This window comes from Euphorbia lathyris, chromosome 2 (assembly GCF_963576675.1).
Source record: "Euphorbia lathyris chromosome 2, ddEupLath1.1, whole genome shotgun sequence".
In the NCBI taxonomy this organism is placed as follows: Eukaryota; Viridiplantae; Streptophyta; class Magnoliopsida; order Malpighiales; family Euphorbiaceae; genus Euphorbia; species Euphorbia lathyris.
In genome coordinates, this window is record NC_088911.1 from 110948031 (window position 1) to 110966968 (window position 18938).

The window sequence follows — 18938 nt, forward strand, 5'->3', positions numbered from 1 at the left end:
CTTCATATTCAATAAAGTAGACCGTATTCTGTAGATAGAATTTAGACAAAAGGGGCATAGCCAGGTCAATATCAATACAAACTCTAGCAAGCTTTCCTCTAACTGCCCCAATGGTGGTTTTATCCACATGATGAACTTTACCAACAAGCCCACCTATCTTATTAAGGAAGCTCTCATTATAATATTCAATTGGGAGGCCCGAGAATCTCACCCAAGTCAGAATTCTATTCACTGAACAATCATGTGGATTAAAGTTAGGGACCCATGGCCTTAAGGCCAGAACATGATTGGATATAATATAAGGACCCCCATTTATCACAGCGTTATAGTCCTCAGCTCGGGTAAATTTGATTACATAGTAGTCATTCTCTAAGTCCGTTATAGTGACTTTCTCTTTTTTGGCCCACTGTGCCTGGATCCTTTGAGCAAAATAATTGAAACTAATTCTTTTCCCAAGCACCGTTACTATTAAAGATAATTTCCATTTGGCCCTAAGGCCACGTTTATCGGCCGAGGAAAGCCGGATCACAGGGCACAAAAGATCATCCTCCTCCCCATCCTCCTTGTCTGAATCAGAATAAATCTCTTCTAAGTCATCGTCTACCATTTCATCATTAGATAATGGCTTCTCATCGACCACTCCTATGACCGTGTCTTTCTATGAATTTCTCAAAATCATTGTATCTCCTACATGCTTATTGTCAGTATTTAGAATAGTAGAGTCCTTTACGACCCCTACAGTCCCCTTATTCTGAATATCCCCAACCGCAACAGGACCAGCAGCCTTTCCGCAACCAGCCAGGGCAGTGGGTCTGCCCGCATCACTCATCGCCTGTCCTTTGCTTCCAACACCAAATCCTGACGCACCTCCGCTGCCTATGCCTCCTTCCATAAGCCTGCTCACATCCGTGCCCCTCCAGAAAATCTCCTGGCCAGCCGCATCTACCCCCTGACCCGTGCCACACCCTCCTGCCCTAGAGATATGGCCTCCGCCTTCGCTACATACCCCGAACACAGGGATCTCCCCCGCCCCGTATGCCCGGCCGCCTAAGACCCTTGCCTCGCCACCCTGCCGACCCAGTCGGATCTCCCCCTCACCTCCTAGACACGATGCGTTGATCCCACCCCTCCCTAACCCTGCCGATCCCCTATCACCCTCCTCCCTCACCCCATCCGGCCTCAACTGTCTGCCGACGCCCTTCCCATCCTCAAGTAGCACCCGATCAGCCGCCGATCTCTCCTCACTCCCACCCCGCGCCGCCCGCTCCCTTGATCTTTCCCTCACCCGTTCTCTTGACCTAGCCCGCTCTCTCATCGTCGCTCTCTTGTCAATAACTTAATAGACTTTTAACCTAACTATAATACACTAAATAATAGTAATATATTTTTTTTGAATCATTAATAGTAATATTTTTATTATTAATATTAATTTTTGCATTTACACTAATAAAAAATCATATAAAACTTAATTAAATAACACCTATAAATTAATTAATGATAAAAGGATAAACTTATCATTTTATATAAAATTTAGGATAATAATTATAAAGTCCCTATATTTTTACTTAATTAGTGGGTGTTTGTTTTAGCTTTTCGGAAGAGCGTTTAGCGTTTCACTCCAAAGCGCAGGAAATATAGCGTTTGGTTAGGTTTATATAGCCGCAGCGTTTAGCGTTTTCTATGGAAATTGCAGCATTTTGGAGCGTTTCACGAAAAGCTCCTATTTAGAGCTTTTCATAAACAGCTGTTTGTAGTTATTTGTTATTGACAAAATTATCCTTTTTTTTCCACAAAATATGTTTATTCTTTAACATTATTTATATTTCTGCAACATAATTACCGGAAGAATAAAGTTTTATTGCGTTGTTGTCAAAAAAAAAAAGTTTTATTGCGTTAAATAAATTTTTTATTTTTTTATATAGATTAATTTTATTAATTTGTGTAACACATTTTTTATTTTATAATAGAATAAGGTGCAAAAAATACCCATAACATTTATAGCTAGGAGTAATTTTACCCTTAACGTTTAAAATGGTGCATTTATAACCCCTAATATTGGCGGCCAAAAGCAATTTTAGCCCTAACATTGACAAGTTGGGTCAATTTGAGAAATAATTTATTAAACTGTTTTTTGTCATTAATATTTTCATTTACACTTCACACGTGCACCATTTTATCATCGTTGATAACAGATCACAAACATATGATTAGACGTGATTTTTTTTAAGAATATATATATATATATTGTCTTTTGTACGAGTTAGACAAAAAAAATTCAAATATTTTACCAAATTTATAATATTAGTTTTCAATTTTATTATTAAATCACAAAAATCGACCCAACTTGCTCATATTGGGGGTAAAATTGCACAGTTTTAGATATTAAGAGTAAAATTATTTCTAATTGTAAACGTTATGAGCATTTTTTCACATTTTCCCTTTTATAATTTAATCGTTGATTAATTTAAAACATGTCCATTTTAGACATTTTAAATCCGAACAGCAACAGTTCAATATAATTTTACCAAACATTAGTAATTAAACAGCTAATAACAAACAGCTAACAACAACTGCTAACAGCTTACTGCAACTACAAACAGCTAACAGCAACCGCAACAGCTGAACCAAACAGGTCTTTAGTTGATCCATATGTTTTTTTAAAATAATTATATAGTCTTTAAACTTTTATATTCATCAAATTTTTAGTCGTTATATTCGAGTCAATAGTAAAAAAAAATACTAAATATAATTTAAAATACTAAAATTACACTCTACTCCATTGTTTAATAATATATATATTTCTCTATTTATATTTTTTATTTTTTCTTATATGATCATAATCTTTCTAATATTAAATAATTAATTCATTAATTTTTATAAAATTATAGAACTTTAATTTAATACTGTAGATTTTTTTAATAAACAAATGAATAAAAAATATTTTAAAAATTATCAAAAATAAGAGTAGAACTGTATAAAAATGGTAAAAGTGATTCTAATAAACTTTATGGGATGAAGGAAATAAAAAAAATAATAATTAATGTTATATAATTATTATACACAAATATATGAATTTGGGTGTATATACTAAAAAATAAAGAGAATAAACAATTTATATATATATATATATATATAATATAAATTTCATTAAAACTATTTTTTTTTTTGGTAGAAAAGGAAAAGAAAAACGAATAACAACAAACTACCCAGGAATTAGCCTAGGGAAGCTAACCCCAATCCTATCTTCTAAGAGAAGATGAGAGATGAAACTAGGGGAAACAGGAAGGGTAGTAACGCCTAACGTCCCTTCATGGCCCGCCGCCGCCAAGCGATCAGCAACACGATTCTGCTCTCTAAAAATGTGTCTGAACTCTACGAACTCAAAGGAGGAGCAAAGCCTTATAATAGCTTTGATGAGGTTGCGACTGTTAAGACCCATAGAATGATTCTCAGAAATCATTTTGATTGCTTCCAAATTATCAGACTCCACAGAGAGCCTCTTAACACCCAGCCTTTTAGCAAGATTGATTCCAGTAAGAATAGCCCAGAGCTCCGCAGAAAAGGAAGAACCCAACCCTAAATTCTGGGAGAACCCAGAAAGCCAGACGCCCCCTACATCTCTAAGCACACCTCCAGCCGCAATCTTACCGTTACTGAGGCAGGAACCATCAGTATTCAGCTTCACAACCCCCTCTCTTGGCCTGCTCCATCCCACGAGATGGACATCACAACACTGAGAGGCTCTGGCAAGGGACTCTCCTTTGAAACTATCGATAATAGAGAAAAGTTTTTTCGAGAAGAAATCAGCTAAGTTTGTCATAAAAACAGTTTTATCTCCAAAAATCTCCTCGTTTCTCCATTTCCAAACTTGGTGACAGATAATAGCAAAGAAAATGTCACCATGCTCCATGTATGGAAGCAACTTTCCTCTAACACCATCAGAGAACCAGTCGACCTCAGAATGTGCCATGAAGGAAGAGAAAATATGGTGTGGGAGAATTTTCCTCCAAACCTCTTTACTATTAGAGCAATCTCTAAGAGCATGGCACAAAGTCTCAACATGGCCTCTGCATCTACTGCAAGCTCCAGAATCAGCCAAGTGCCTTCTGTGCCTATCCGAATTAGTAAGAAGCCTGTCCTTAACGCCCAGCCACAGGAAACTCCTAATACGGAAAGGAACTTTAAGGGTCCAAATCGACTTCCACACATCCGAGGGAGGACCAGATCTAAAGAGAGAGAAAGCTTCAAAGGCCGATTTGCAAGAATAAACTCCATTGTTAGTCAGCGCCCAACAGTGCCTATCCAAGTCTTCCTCTTGATTACTCACCTTCACTCCCCGCATTCTAAGGAGAGTCTCAAGGCTAAAGAAAGTATCAAACTTTGACCAGATCCAGTCCCCTTCCGAGTCAACCATATCGGCAATCCTCCAGTTGCGTATATCACTAGGCGGGGGGGAAGAACACACCTCAATTAACGGTTTATCCCCAATCCAGTTATCAAACCAGAAACTAATGGACTTACCATTCCCCACCTCCAGGCCAACTCCCAAGCAGAACTCATCAAACACAGCACTAAGTCCTTTCCAGAGGAAGGAACAATTAGCAACTCTCTCTTTCGGGCCCCCGAAGATTTTGTCTTTCCGATACTTACCACAAAGGAGGCGAACCCAAAGAGAGGAAGGGTTTTGCCACATACGCCAAAGGAGTTTCATTAATAAAACTTTATTATTGTCCTTTGCTTTCCTAATACCCAGACCCCCAGAATCTTTAGGCTGGCAAACCTCACTCCAAGGCACAAGATGGATCTTCCTGCCCTCCGCAGCTTCCCCCCACAGGAACCTACGGTTAATCTTGTCAAGATCATTAAGCACAGGATCCGGAAGCTTACAAGCCTGCATGATGTGATTGGGAGCAGCACAATTAACAGATTGAATTAACGTGAGGCGGCCAGCGAGAGACAGAGTCTTGGCTTTCCAAATGGCACACTTCGAATTAGCTTTATCCAAAGTCTCTTTGAAGGAGCCTTTAGACACACGCTCACTATGGAGGGGAACGCCCAGATACTTCCCAAGAGAATCAGTAAGAGGAATACCTGAGAGATCACTTAATCTCTTACAGACTCTCTGATTCATATTCTTAGAGCACATCATCCTAGATTTCTGGATATTAAGCTTCTGCCCAGAGGCCGAACAAAAACAATCCAGAATATCCATAATGACTCTCAACTGCTCCTCATTACCCTCAAGAAAGATAAGGACATCATCTGCAAAGAATAAGTGAGTCACCTGGGGACAGAAGCTGTTGATCGCCACAGGGTGGAAACTCCCATTATCAATCGCACCCTGAATCAGGTGAGAGAGCCTCTCCATAGCAATAACAAAAAGGAAAGGGCTCATAGGATCCCCCTGACGGATTCCTCTGCCCGGGGAAAATTCCTCCGACATATCCCCATTGACCATAACTTGAAACACAGGAGAAGAAATACATACCTTAATTAAACTTCTCCAACTGTCCGGGATTCTAGCTCTCTCAAGGCTCTCCATCAAGAAATCCCAATTAATTCGATCATAGGCCTTCTCTAAATCCAGCTTCAGAGCCACAATGCCTTTCCTCCCCTTCCTAATCTTCATCGTGTGGACCATCTCTTGGGCGATCACCACATTATCCATCATTTGTCTACCAGGCACAAAGCTACCCTGATTCTGACAAATGATCGCAGGAAGAATGCCACGGATTCTATTAGCCACAATCTTTGTAACAGTTTTGTAAAGAACATTACAAAGACTGATAGGTCTCATATGCAAAAAGGAAGAAGGCTTATCAATCTTAGGAATCAGAACCAGGAGGGTTCTATTAACCAGCTCAATATCCTTCGAACCACTGAACACCCCCAAGACAAAATTATAGATGCCTTCCTTCACTACATCCCAATGCTTATGGTAAAAGCCCGCCGGAAGACCATCAATCCCAGGAGCTTTAGAAGCCCCAATGCTGAAGATAGCTTGGTCAATCTCTTTTCGGGAAATAGGTTGAAAGGCCTCCTGACTACAATCCTCACTGATTAAAGGAAATGTAGCAATAGAGTGAGCCCTCTCCAAAAGAACAGGTTCCTCTTTGAACAGCTCTCTGTAGAAATCCAGGGCTAAGTTCCGAATAACCTCATCTTCATAAACCCAATCACCATTAGAATCCTTAATGGCCTCAATTCTATTTCTCTGCCTTCTGATCAGGGTAGAGAGATGGAAGTATTTGGTATTACGATCCCCATCTCTAATCCAGGACTTCCGAGACTTCTGGAACTAAAGGAACTCCTCCTGCCTAAGCACAGCCTCCAGCTCCTTCTGAAGGGTTCTGAGGAGGCCCTCAAGGCTATGATCAAACCTCCCCTCCAACCTGCGTTGAATGCCCTCCATCCTCTTTAATAACTTGTTCTTCCTTCTGATAATATGCCCAAACACATTCCTATTCCACCCCTGCACCTTATTCCTGAACCCTTCAGCAGCTTGCAGTACATACGAATGAGGTCTCCAACTCTCATGAACGAACTCTTTAAACTTAGGATGGGACTCCCAAGCCAACTGATACCGGAACGGTCTCTTACCCCTAGGGTGCTTACCTCTCAAAAGTCTAAACAAAATAGGACAATGATCCGAATGACGGAACGAGAGGTTCAACACAGAGCACTCGGGGAAGGAAGTTAGAGCTAAAACATTAGCGTAGACTTTGTCCAATCGAACAAAAGTATTATTACGCTTCCAAGTGAATTTATGACCAGAAGCCCCCAGATCGGAAAGCCCACATAAATCCATACTATTCTTGTGATGCAGACAGCGATTAACATAATGATTGGATCCCCCTCTCTGATCACTCATAAAGGCGATATCATTGAAGTCACCCGCCACAAACCAGGGCTCCGAAATGCTGACACTCATAGAATAGAGAACCTCCCAGAGCCGTTTTCGATTAGACAAGATAGGGTCAGCATACACAAGGGTAATAAAAAAGGAAGTATTGCCGGAAATACTCACTTTACAATGAATGAACTGCTTATCCATGCTAAGAATATCAAAATGAATCCGATCTGGCCTCCAAAAAAGCCAAATCCCCCCAGCCCGGCCAGTTGCCTCCGATCTAACACAGTGCCAGTTCTTAAACTTCTTAACCACCTCATCTGCTTTCTCACCACTAATCTTAGTTTCCAAAAGAGCAAAACAAGATGGATTAAACTGCTTAATAAGATCATTAATATGGATACGGGTAGCCTTGCTAGCCGCACCCCTAACATTCCAAAATAACAAATCCATAGAAAGGAGGACAACTGACCACACCCCTACCCTAAGCTAGGTATTTACTAGGGGCTCCTGAGAGCCTTACCGAGGTACCCCCGGGCCCCCTCTTATCTGGAAACGCCAAAGTGTTAAGGCCACTTTTTTGTTTTCCTTTAAGCTTTTTCATATTAGTTTTGTTAACTCCCATAGATTTCCCAATCCCAGGATCAATACCAGGAACAGGAATACTAACCTCATTTGAATTCTTCATCCTTCTAGCTGCAAGGGTCAGGGTCCCCCCCTGGGCTTCATCCTTAGAGACAAAAAGTGGGTTCACAGATTCAACCACCTTCTCGACTGGATCTACAGACTCTAATCCTGGAATACTCTCATCCATATGATTCTCATCTTGGTCTGACTCTTGAACTTCCTCAATCATCAGGGCCCCAAATCTGGACCCAGGCAAGGCTACTGAAGAAACCCCAGCCTCCTTTCTAGCTTTGAGGACAGGCTTCTCCTTGACATTTGGAATAACAGTAGCTTTAGGAGAAAGGGACTTAGAATTTGTGTTGATATCAGGAGGACGATTGTGAACCACTGCAGGTTGATTCCTACGTCTAGCGGGCCTCTTTGCCACCATCCAGGGACCAAAGTTCCCTTCATACCCCTGGTTCCCTCCAGTAATCCGCACACTACTCTCAACCCTCTCTATAACAACCCTCTCCCTTTTAGGGCAACCCTCCTGAGAATGACCATACATGCCACAATCATAACAGATGTTATGTAAACCTTCATACTCAATAAAGAACACTTTATCCTGAACACAGAACTTAGAAAGTAAAGGTTTAGCCAGATCAACATCTATACATACCCTAGCAAACTTACCCCTAATGGCCCCAATTGTAGTCTTGTCCACATGGTGGACCTTACCAACCAAACCTCCTATTTTACTCAGAAAGTTTTCACTGTAGTACTCAATGGGAAGGCCCGGGAATCTTACCCAAGTCAAGATCCTGTTAACCGAACAGTCGTGAGGATTAAAATTAGGAACCCAAGGCCTTAAGGCCAAAACATGATTGGAAATGATATATGGGCCTCCCTTGATAACCGAATTATAATCCTCAACCCTAGTAAATTTAATGACATAGTAGTCATTTTCCAGGTCAGTAATACTGACTTTACCTTTCCTTGCCCACTGCGCTTGTATTCTTTGGGCAAAATAGTTAAAACTAATTCGCTTACCCAGGACAGTAACAATCAAAGACACCTTCCACTTCTCTCTAAGCTCACGCTTCTCTGCAGCGGAAAGTCTAATGACCGGACAGAGAGGATCCTCCTGGCCATTATCTTCCTCATCAGAATCCGAGAACATATCATCAGAATCTCCCACCATTAAAACTTCCTCTAAAACCGGCTCTTCCTCAGCCACCCCCATGACCGTGTCCTTCCAAGAGTTTTTACCAATCTCGCTCATCTGAACCCTAGGTCTGGGGGAGACCGTCTTCCCATGAGCTACTCCTACAACACCCACCCTTCCCGAATTATTAGAAACATCCAGACCCGAGGCAGCCTGCCTCCCCGTCGTAGCCCCTGCCTGCCCCTCACAGCCCGGAGAAGAGGATCCCACGCAAGGCACTGCGCCGACAGCCCCAGCCCACTGCCCGACCGAGGAGCCGGCACCGCCTGGGCAGTGCCCGGCACTATCGGCGCATAGCCCTGCGCCAGGCACCCCCGGCCCCACTTCTCCCCTCGAGATTGGGGGAGCCTTACCCCCGGCATCAGAAAACCCAGCCGCCCGTATCTCCCATTGATCCGCACCCAGCCGCGACAACCTTGTCGAATCTGCCGCCTGTGGATCGCAAAGATCCGTCCCCAGCCGCACGGGCGGCGCCCGCGAGAACCCTGCCGACGCACCATCCATGCCCACGAGATCCCTACCGACGCCCCTGGATTCCCCTGCCTCCACCCCGCCAAGCGCCCCGCCCCGATCTACACCAGGTGCACGCTCGCCGCCAACAAAACTTGCCTCACCCTTCTCGCCCCAAACCACCAGGCCACCGCCCCCTTCCTTGCCGCAAATCCCCTCCAGATCCGACCCCCCCTTGCCGGCCACAGCCCCCCTCTCCCTAGATCTATCCCTAACACGCTTTACCATGAACCCTAGCCGAGAGAGAGAGAGAGAGAGGAGATAGATCTAAAAGAGAGAAAAAGATCTAAAAGAGAGAAAAAGATATAAAAGAGAGAAATAGATCTGAGAGAGAGAGGATAGATCTAAAAGAGAGAAAAAAGATCTAAAAGAGAGAAATAGATCTGAGAGAGAGAAGATAGATCTCAAAATTCTCCATCTTCATAAAAATTCTTCACCATGACAACAGATCTGAGAGAGAGAAGCCAGATCTGAAAAAGAGAAGATAGATCTAAAAGAGAGAGAAAGATCTAAAAGAGAAGAGATAGATCTCAAAACTCTTAATCTTCATAAAACTATCATTAAAACTATTTTGATTACATTTGAAAATTAAAAAATAATTTACTTTGTTTATATAACTAAGGATAATTTTATACTTTCATATATAAAAAAAATAAAAAGAATATACAGTTGATTAAGTAAAACTTAAAGATTTTATACTAACGTGACAAATTAACTAGTTTGTTAAGTAACAACACGGACCTTGTAATTGTCTATTCGAAAATTTAACTATTAATTAATAGAATTATGGATGTATGGACTAAATAAAAGAATGGGTAGTGTAATGTAATTTACACAATTTAGGGACAAATAAATATTTTATAAAACACAGTTAAAATTTAACCGCCCCTGAACTCCAATCTAACAATTTCTAATTATTTATTTAGTTTGTGAATCTTTTGGAAAATCTTTATGTTCCATTATATATATATTGTAAATGCAAAAGGTATACACACTGATTATATTTGCAGCTTTTAAATAATAATAGAGGAGGTGGAAGCCTTTATTCTACCTTTTAATAGTTAATGTGATAATGATTAGGGGATTGCTAATTATTTAGTTAATATTAATTAAATGATCACATGGAAACATGAGAATTTTAGAATCAACTGGAAATAATAAAATGAAGAAATCCCACTTCATACAATCTTATATATTATGCATCATTTGCGGGAACACACATTTAAAATATATCCCATGTTACAAATCCTATTTAATCTCTCTTTTGACTTTCTGATCTCTCTTTTGACTCACTATAAAACACTTATTCCCTTATTATTAATATTATTAGTTAGTTGAACAATTATTATCATATATATAAATATACATATAAAGTTTGTTGTGTGTGCTTAGAAAATAATTAATTTTACTATTATTCAACCCATAATTATTTTTGACTTAATATATTTATCAAATTAATATCATTGAAAGGGTTTTAGTTTCAAGTTTTATAACAACTATATATATATATATTATTATTATTATCATCATCATCATATTATATTATATATATATATAAAAAAAACTATATTCTAAAAATATAATGTTGGATTTATTCGGGTTTGTGAGGTGAGAAAAGATCTAATACTCCTTTGTAATAATAACATCACCTAACAATATGGGTAAAGTGAGTTTTAAATAAAATAATGGAAAAATGGAAATTAAAGCTAAATATAAGACAATAATTACATAATGGCTTCTTCAAAAAAAAATTTACATAATGGCAAAACAGTAAATATCAGGTTGTACAAGGATGAAACTCGAGTAGTCCACAATACGAGTTGTGTGAGGGACTCCTCGTGTGACAATTCTTCCAAACAAATTGAGGTTGGCACAATCGTGATTCACACGGCGTGTGGCATTAGTGACACACCGTGTGGATTGTGAAAATAGAAACAGAAACTTCACAAAATTCCCACACAACGTGTTGGTGAGGTCACATGTCGTGTGGCGTTCCTTTCCCTATTTTCGAGATCTTTTGATTGCGCACACAACGTGTTGCTGTCTCCACACGCCGTGTGAGCCCTGCTTTAAGCTTTCACCGGATCCTTCATATTGATGCCCTCTAAATAAATAATAAAATATAAGTATTTAGTTTTTTTATGAAAATGTGTATACACAAGAAATACAGTAAGAAAACGGTAAGGAATCAAACCTTACAGAGAGCAAAAAATATCATAAAAGGCATAAAAATACAAAACAACAATGAAACATATACTTCTCGTAAATCGAAGTCCGCAGAAAAGTAGCTGCAATCCAATCTTCAGCATTTAGATCATTCCGAACATTTGGATCTGAGTCATTTCTTTTGATGCAACCATGTAGATCTATTGATCTACGAACAAAATAAACCGTTTCTATTCTTGCTAAATTCGAAAAAGGTATAAACAAAAAAATAATAGAAAGCAGATACAATTCAAACGGATAAAGAGATCTCATATTTTATGGAACCCAATTAAAAAGAACAAAGTAAAACACGTAAAATCTAATCGAGAAAGTATACAAAATAAAAATCAATTAATTTATAACATCAGTAACTAATAAATAATTAAAAGCAACAAACAGTAAATATATAAACTAAAATATAGTTTAAAATTAATTTAAAACTAAATAATTTGTAAAGATGCTAAGGAGCTAAAATGGGTAAGCCACATGTTAATTAATCAAAGAGTTGAAGACTATCCTCTAAAATAATAATTTAGCATTTTTGTTGTGATATCTTTATTAATTAATTTGGTCAAATATTTGTAGGTACAATTTAATTATATCTTCGCATCTAAACAATCATTTCATTTGTCTTTTTCAAAAGATAATTTTGTTTTTCTTTTGCTTTTTGAGTTCAACTTCATTTTCATTATATTATACTACAAAGAATCTGAATCAAAACCTTAAGAAAATCTAAAGTATAATTTAGTAGTGAGAGAACATATATTTAAGGCAAAAGTAATGTACTGAGATCTGGTTATTTTACCTAATCTTTATTGTTGTTAGGGTTGTAAATGAGCTGAGCCGCTCATAAGAGGCTCGATGGTCAGCTCGATAAAAGATCGGTTCGATTCGATTCGATTTGTAAACGAGCCGTTCATGGGCACAATTTATTGGCTCAGTTCGTAAACGAGCCGAGCTTGAACAGGCCAAAGCTCGGTTCAAAAGCTCGCGATCTGGCTCGATTAGAATATTTATGAACAAATTTTAGTTTGGTAGAAAACTATATAGTTTTGTATTAGCTCACAAATATCTAAACTTAATATTATTTCAATTGCTATTAGATGAGTTCGTTCACAAATAAATGAGTAATAGACAAACTATTTGTAAGTATCTTGTTTATTTATTCACGAACTTTACTTGTGAGCTTGTTTATATATACAATTAAAGAGTTATTTGCGAGCAAACTTCACAAATATAATTAACGATTTACCCACAAACAATTCATTGTTAGATAATTTTCTTAATTAACTAAGTCCAAAGAGGTTTTTGAGCTCGAAATAAGCTCAAAGCTCGGCTCGAACTCGTTGAGCAAGCCAAAGCTCGGTTCGGGGTCGAGCTCATTAATTTTATAGAAAGCTCGGCTCGGGCTAGAGCTCGTTAATTTTAAAGCGAGCCGAGCTTGAGCAGGTCAAAGCTCGTCTTGGCTCGATTACAGCCGTAGTTGTTGCTATTTGTTGTTTACTATTACGGTTTACTATTTGCTGTTGAAAAAAGCTGTTTTTCCAAAAAGCAGAGATTCTCTGTTTTCGTAAAAAACTACATTTTTACGGTAAACAGGAGGTCATTAACCAAACACTTAAAACTCATCCTTTTGAAATAAATAAAAAAGCAAAAGTGCGCATGAAAATAAGTAACGAAACACCCCTTGAGTGTTGTATCTTTTATTTTAATATATTAAATTCTTTTATCATATTAAATTACTGTCTTATAAATTAATTAGATATGAATATTTAATTCAATTAAAAGAGCATTATTTCTTGATCTATATTTAAAATTCTAAATTTTTTTACAGGTTTATAATTTTTCTATAGCTAAATTATAAGCCTAACTAGGGGTGTACACAAAAATCCAGGGAATCGAACAAGCAAAAACTGAACCGAAACCAAATCAAAAATAAGGTTAATCGAAATCGATGGATTAGTATACGGTTTTTAATTTTAAAAATAGGGGTTAATGGTTACGATTACGATATTTTTATTCTAAATACCGCGGTTAACCGAAACCGACCGAATGTTAATTAAATATTAAAAAAATATAAAAATACATTTATTACGATTATTTAGTCTCTATAGCTTTCAGCCGGGAGAAAATCTGTTGTCCCCATTTCGGTGTCCCCTTCCATGTCCCTCTCATATAAAGTGGTCCCTTTTAATCATGTAGGTCCCTTTGCCTCCACACGGCATTGCTCCGTCAGGCTTTCGCCCATTGCGGAAAATTCCCCACTGCTGCCTCCCGTAGGAGTCTGGGCCGTGTCTCAGTCCCAGTGTGGCTGATCATCCTCTCAGACCAGCTACTGATCATCGCCTTGGTAAGCTATTGCCTCACCAACTAGCTAATCAGACGCGAGCCCCTCCCTTGGAACATACTACAGCCCCAGGTGGCGAAGAGCCGACATCGAGGCGCCAAACCTTCCCGTCGATGTGAGCTCTTGGGGAAGATCAGCCTGTTATCCCTAGAGTAACTTTTATCCGTTGAGCGACGGCCCTTCCACTCGGCACCGTCGGATCACTAATCTGCTGTCCCCATTTCGGTGTCCCCTTCCATGTCCCTCTCACATAAAGTGGTCCCTTTTAATTAAAATAATATATTTTATGAGTCAAAGGGACCCACATGATTAAAAGGGACCACTTTATGTGAGAGGAACATGGAAGGGGACACCGAAATAGGGACAACAGATTTTCTCCCCAGTCAGCCCACTATTTAATTATAAGGTTTTTTTAGTCCTTCTATCAAATATTAATATTAAATGAGATCAAAATATGTAAATAACTCTCAGTTTATTTGTTGTTGTCTCTTTAATTTCAGTTTATGCGGCTTTTTTGTCTTTTATGTTTCTAGATATAGAAAATAAGGACAAGATTTTAGTACTTGTTTTCCAAAACTTTATAGCTATAAGTTTTATTAGAGGCAATTTTGCTTTTTAGAAATTTATTTTTATCTGTTTAATTGTTCTTTAACATATTTGTAGATGGAGATTTGATATAGGGACTAAACAATTTAAAGGAATCAAAACTGATGGATCATATAATTATTTTTAAAAAGTCAGGGACTAATTAGTGTATTATGTAAAACGATAAGGGTTAAATAATTAGTGCATTATGTAAAACCACACAGACATAATGCACGCACATCTCCCTCTCCGTGGTTAATCTCTTCAACTCGTCATTGACCTATCGTCTTACTCACAATAAAAATTAGAATTTTTTTATTATTTTTATTTTTATTTACTAATGGTTAGAAACCGAAATAAAAGGTTAACCGACCAAAATAATTCGTTGACCAAATTTAGTGGACTAGTGTATGGTTAGTGTTTTTAAAAAACCGATCAAATGGTTAACCGACCAAATTAACTTTAATGGTCTGGTTAACCGACCACGTGCACCCCTAGGCCTAATACATCACCAGCTCCATAAACTTGTCCATACAAGCAGATTGGCTCTCTAAACTTTGCAAGTGTCTCACCAGCTCCCTGAACTTGATTATTTCGTATCACAAACTTCGTGAACTTGTCCATAAAAGTAGATTAGCTTCCTGGACTTTATAAGTATCTCACCAACTTCATGAACTTGCTTATTCCATAACAACTAAATACAAAAACCTATTAAACCTAAATTCTAAAAATGCATCTTCATCTATTCGAGGTAATTTTTTCTCCTGTCCTACATTTCAATCTATCATAAGAGTTAGTGTTGTAGGTCTGAGAGATGGGATGGATGATTATTGAGAGTTAGTATTATGGTTTTTGTATTTAGTTATTACGGAATAAACAAGTTTAGGGAGTTGGTGAGACACTTATAAAGTTCAGAGAGATAATCTACTTTTATAGATAAGTTCAAGGAGTTGGTGAGACACTTGCAAAGTTTATAAAATCAAACTACTTTTATGATACTTTTATGGATAAATTCAAAGAACTAGTGATGTGTTAGGCCTAACTAAATTATATATGTAAAAATAATATTCCATTAAAAATATAAATTCCAAATACATATAAAATAAATAACATTATATTAATCAGTTTTATATTCAAAACTAATTTTATTTATTTATTATGAACTTAATATGAAAAAAAAACTTAATAGGATCAAATAAAAGATCTGATAATCAATTCACTTAAATCTGGAATAATTAGAAATTTCAAAATACTTTTCACTTATATTATGTTTAATTTATAGATGATATCAATTCATATATGGAGATATGGTAATAGTGGATATATGTTGTTCATTATTAATATAAAAACACAGTTTCCAATGATGAGATTCGGTTAATGAGGTCGGTTGTCAATTTTGAAAATAAAAATGAATAACTTATAATTTGTTTCAATCGATCCAAATACCATGGTGGGGATTGTATTTGCCTTATTTATATAAATCTATAAAATAATTGAATTTCATGTTTTTATAATTGGGATTCTTATTATTTTTCACTATTTGTGTTCCATAGGTGGGTTTTGAAATTCAAGAAAAATATAATATTTATCGAATTTCAAAAAAAAAAAAAAAAAAGAATTCACAATTTTTACAGAATATATTGGCATGTGAGGTTTCAGGTGAAGATGCACTAATCAAAACCAGAACCAGATTAAGGTTAGGATTCAATTAATATCTTCATGATAAATTAGCTAACCGATCTACTAATACAACTTTAATTTGTTAAATTTAAAATAGGATATATATATATATATATATATATATATATATATATATATATATATATATATATATATATTGATTCTTCGGTTGGTTAATCATTGATTTTTTCTTAATTCCTCATTTATAATTAATTAAAAATAATTATTTAATGTACCCTAATATTTTTAGAGATGCATAATGTAAAAAAATAAAAATAAAAATATCTTAAGGTTTTCAATTTGGAGTAATTTTTGGATCTAGATACGTAACACAATTTATAAATTGGGACACTTACCTAAATCTAGAGGCGAAGGCAGAAGAAAGCAGAAGGCACGGGATGGTTCCGCCCTTCCTCACCTCTTCATCTTCATCAGTATGATGCTGATATACCCCAACAAAAGAAGGATTATATATCTTTTTTCCGGTCAGTTGTCTTTGATAGGAAAGAAATGGATAAGGTATAAAAATATCTCTAATGTTGACAATCAAGACTAATTTTATCTTTAACGTCATAAATGGTATAATTATACTCCTAAAATTTGTGAGGTAGACCAATTTTACCCCTGACTATAATTAAACTATATGCAATCACTCGTTATCTCCACATGTGTGTTATGTTTTCACTCATATCAAAGACATATGTACATATGAAAAAGAAAGTAAAATAAAACTCGTGTATACATTATTTTTTATCTACTACATAACACTGAATAATTTTTTAAAAAAATTTCACGTGTACATATATTTTTAATTTGTTACTTATGAATCATAACATAACGCACATATGGAGTGAAGATAACATTATTTATGACCGCATAAAATGTCCTATTAAAAATGACTGAAAATTAATCCAACTTACAAATATTATGAGTAAAAAATTAGTTCAACTTGCAAAACACTATGCTAAAATTGTGCACAATTTTGAAAGGTACGTGTACTTTTATATTTTATATCCCTTCAAAAATAAGTCGAATGGATTTATTTTTTACACTTCAATAGTCAAAGGCTCATATCGCCTCTGTATGGACCTAAAATTGTTTTAGGTTGAAAATATTGAAGATAAACCGAAATTTTAAGAGTAAATTGGATATTATCCCTTAACTAATTAATTAATTCTATATGGTATTATATTATTCTAACTACATAATGAAATAGTATTAATATATAATTTATCCCAACGTCCGTTTTTCGAATTGGAGTAACAACTTTGAATAAGTTAGTTATAATAATTGATTAACAAGTTAAAACATTTGAATTTTGGTCTTCAATCTGTCCATGGATCTAATTCATTGTATGTTCACCAACAACAATGTTATCTATATATGTATATATAAATATGTGTGTGAAGGTAGATTCTGGCAAAATTAAATGTATGGCAGAGATGAAAAATTTATAATTAATAGTGAGACTCGAAATATTACCCAAAAAGGATCCCAATGCTGAAAACATCAAGAAACGTGAAGCATAAAACTGGTATATATGAGGAGAAAATAATAAAATAGAAGCAACTAACTCCATAACTATAATAACTGAAAAGAGAATAAAAAAGAGTCAAAGTATTATTGCAGTAGCCCAATAAGAGAATAAGAAAAGAAACATGTGGTAACACATGTTATCACATGAAAATGGGATGGTTAGACCGTTGGTGAAGAAATGGTCAACAAACAAATAAGAACCTTTAATGTCAATCTTTTTCCTAAGTCCACCATGTGCTCCTTTACTTTCTCTATTGTAGTTGTACATTTATCTCACTTAATTCCCACACTCACATATAGAGAGATCTGCCTTCAAATATTCTTACATTTGGATAACTTGTAATAATATCCTTATAGTTATAAGATTTTTGTTTCATGTCAATATACAACAAATTCTATAATAGTTTCGGAGTAATACATTTAAATTAACCAATCAATTGATGTTTCTACGATATTTAGATATGTGTTTGTCTTTTGATTAGTCAACTATACTACTCAGATGAGGAGTTTAGTAGAACTTCTCTTCAAATATATACAAACAAGATAAAATTTGAATTTAGTTACATATGTTTCTCGATGAGAAGTCCTCTATATATTTAACAAATGCAAAATTCCAATTCCTCAAAACGATGTTGCTAAAATCCATTCATAGGCCAGGATGAACAGAATTTGAACAGAAACTTTAGGTTTGAACTTTTAAAATAAATGGATGAAAATGAAAGAGTAACAAAGGCATATGCTATGCGTAAGCTTAATAAATATTGTCAAAACCGATGAAGGGACCAAATGGCTCCGGACATTTTTTCCTGAACCATCAATAAATGATGAGTAAATGTTAAGTTATTGTGCTTTATTAATAATTAACACATGAAAATACACAAAATAATATTTTTGCATTCTCAACTCAAGAAAAGAAAATAAGCAAATCATAAATAATACTAATAATCATTTACGTAGATATTGTCAAACAAATTTCATTTCTTGGACATACAGTTGTAAAAAAACGACTTCGATCTTTATTGCATTGAGAATTCATCTTACTAACATAATGCAATCACTCTCTCTATTTCTAATATGGATTCAGTTCATTCTTACCTTCATCGTCATCTTTTATGCACACTTCTTACTCAGACCTTCTATCCTATTATCAAAACCACCCCTCAAGACCGGGCCATTACTGTATATGATTGATTTATCAAAATCCTGAAATTCCCATCATGGGATTGCTTCCAGCAGGGTAAATATATAGTAAATTCGAAGAAAAAGTATGGAATCTTGGAAATAGTAGACCTGCGAACCAAATAAAGAACTTTTCTCCAATACAAATCACATTATGATCAACTTAAAATCTAGTTAAAACAAAAGGAGTAAAGAATGACATCAATCAAACA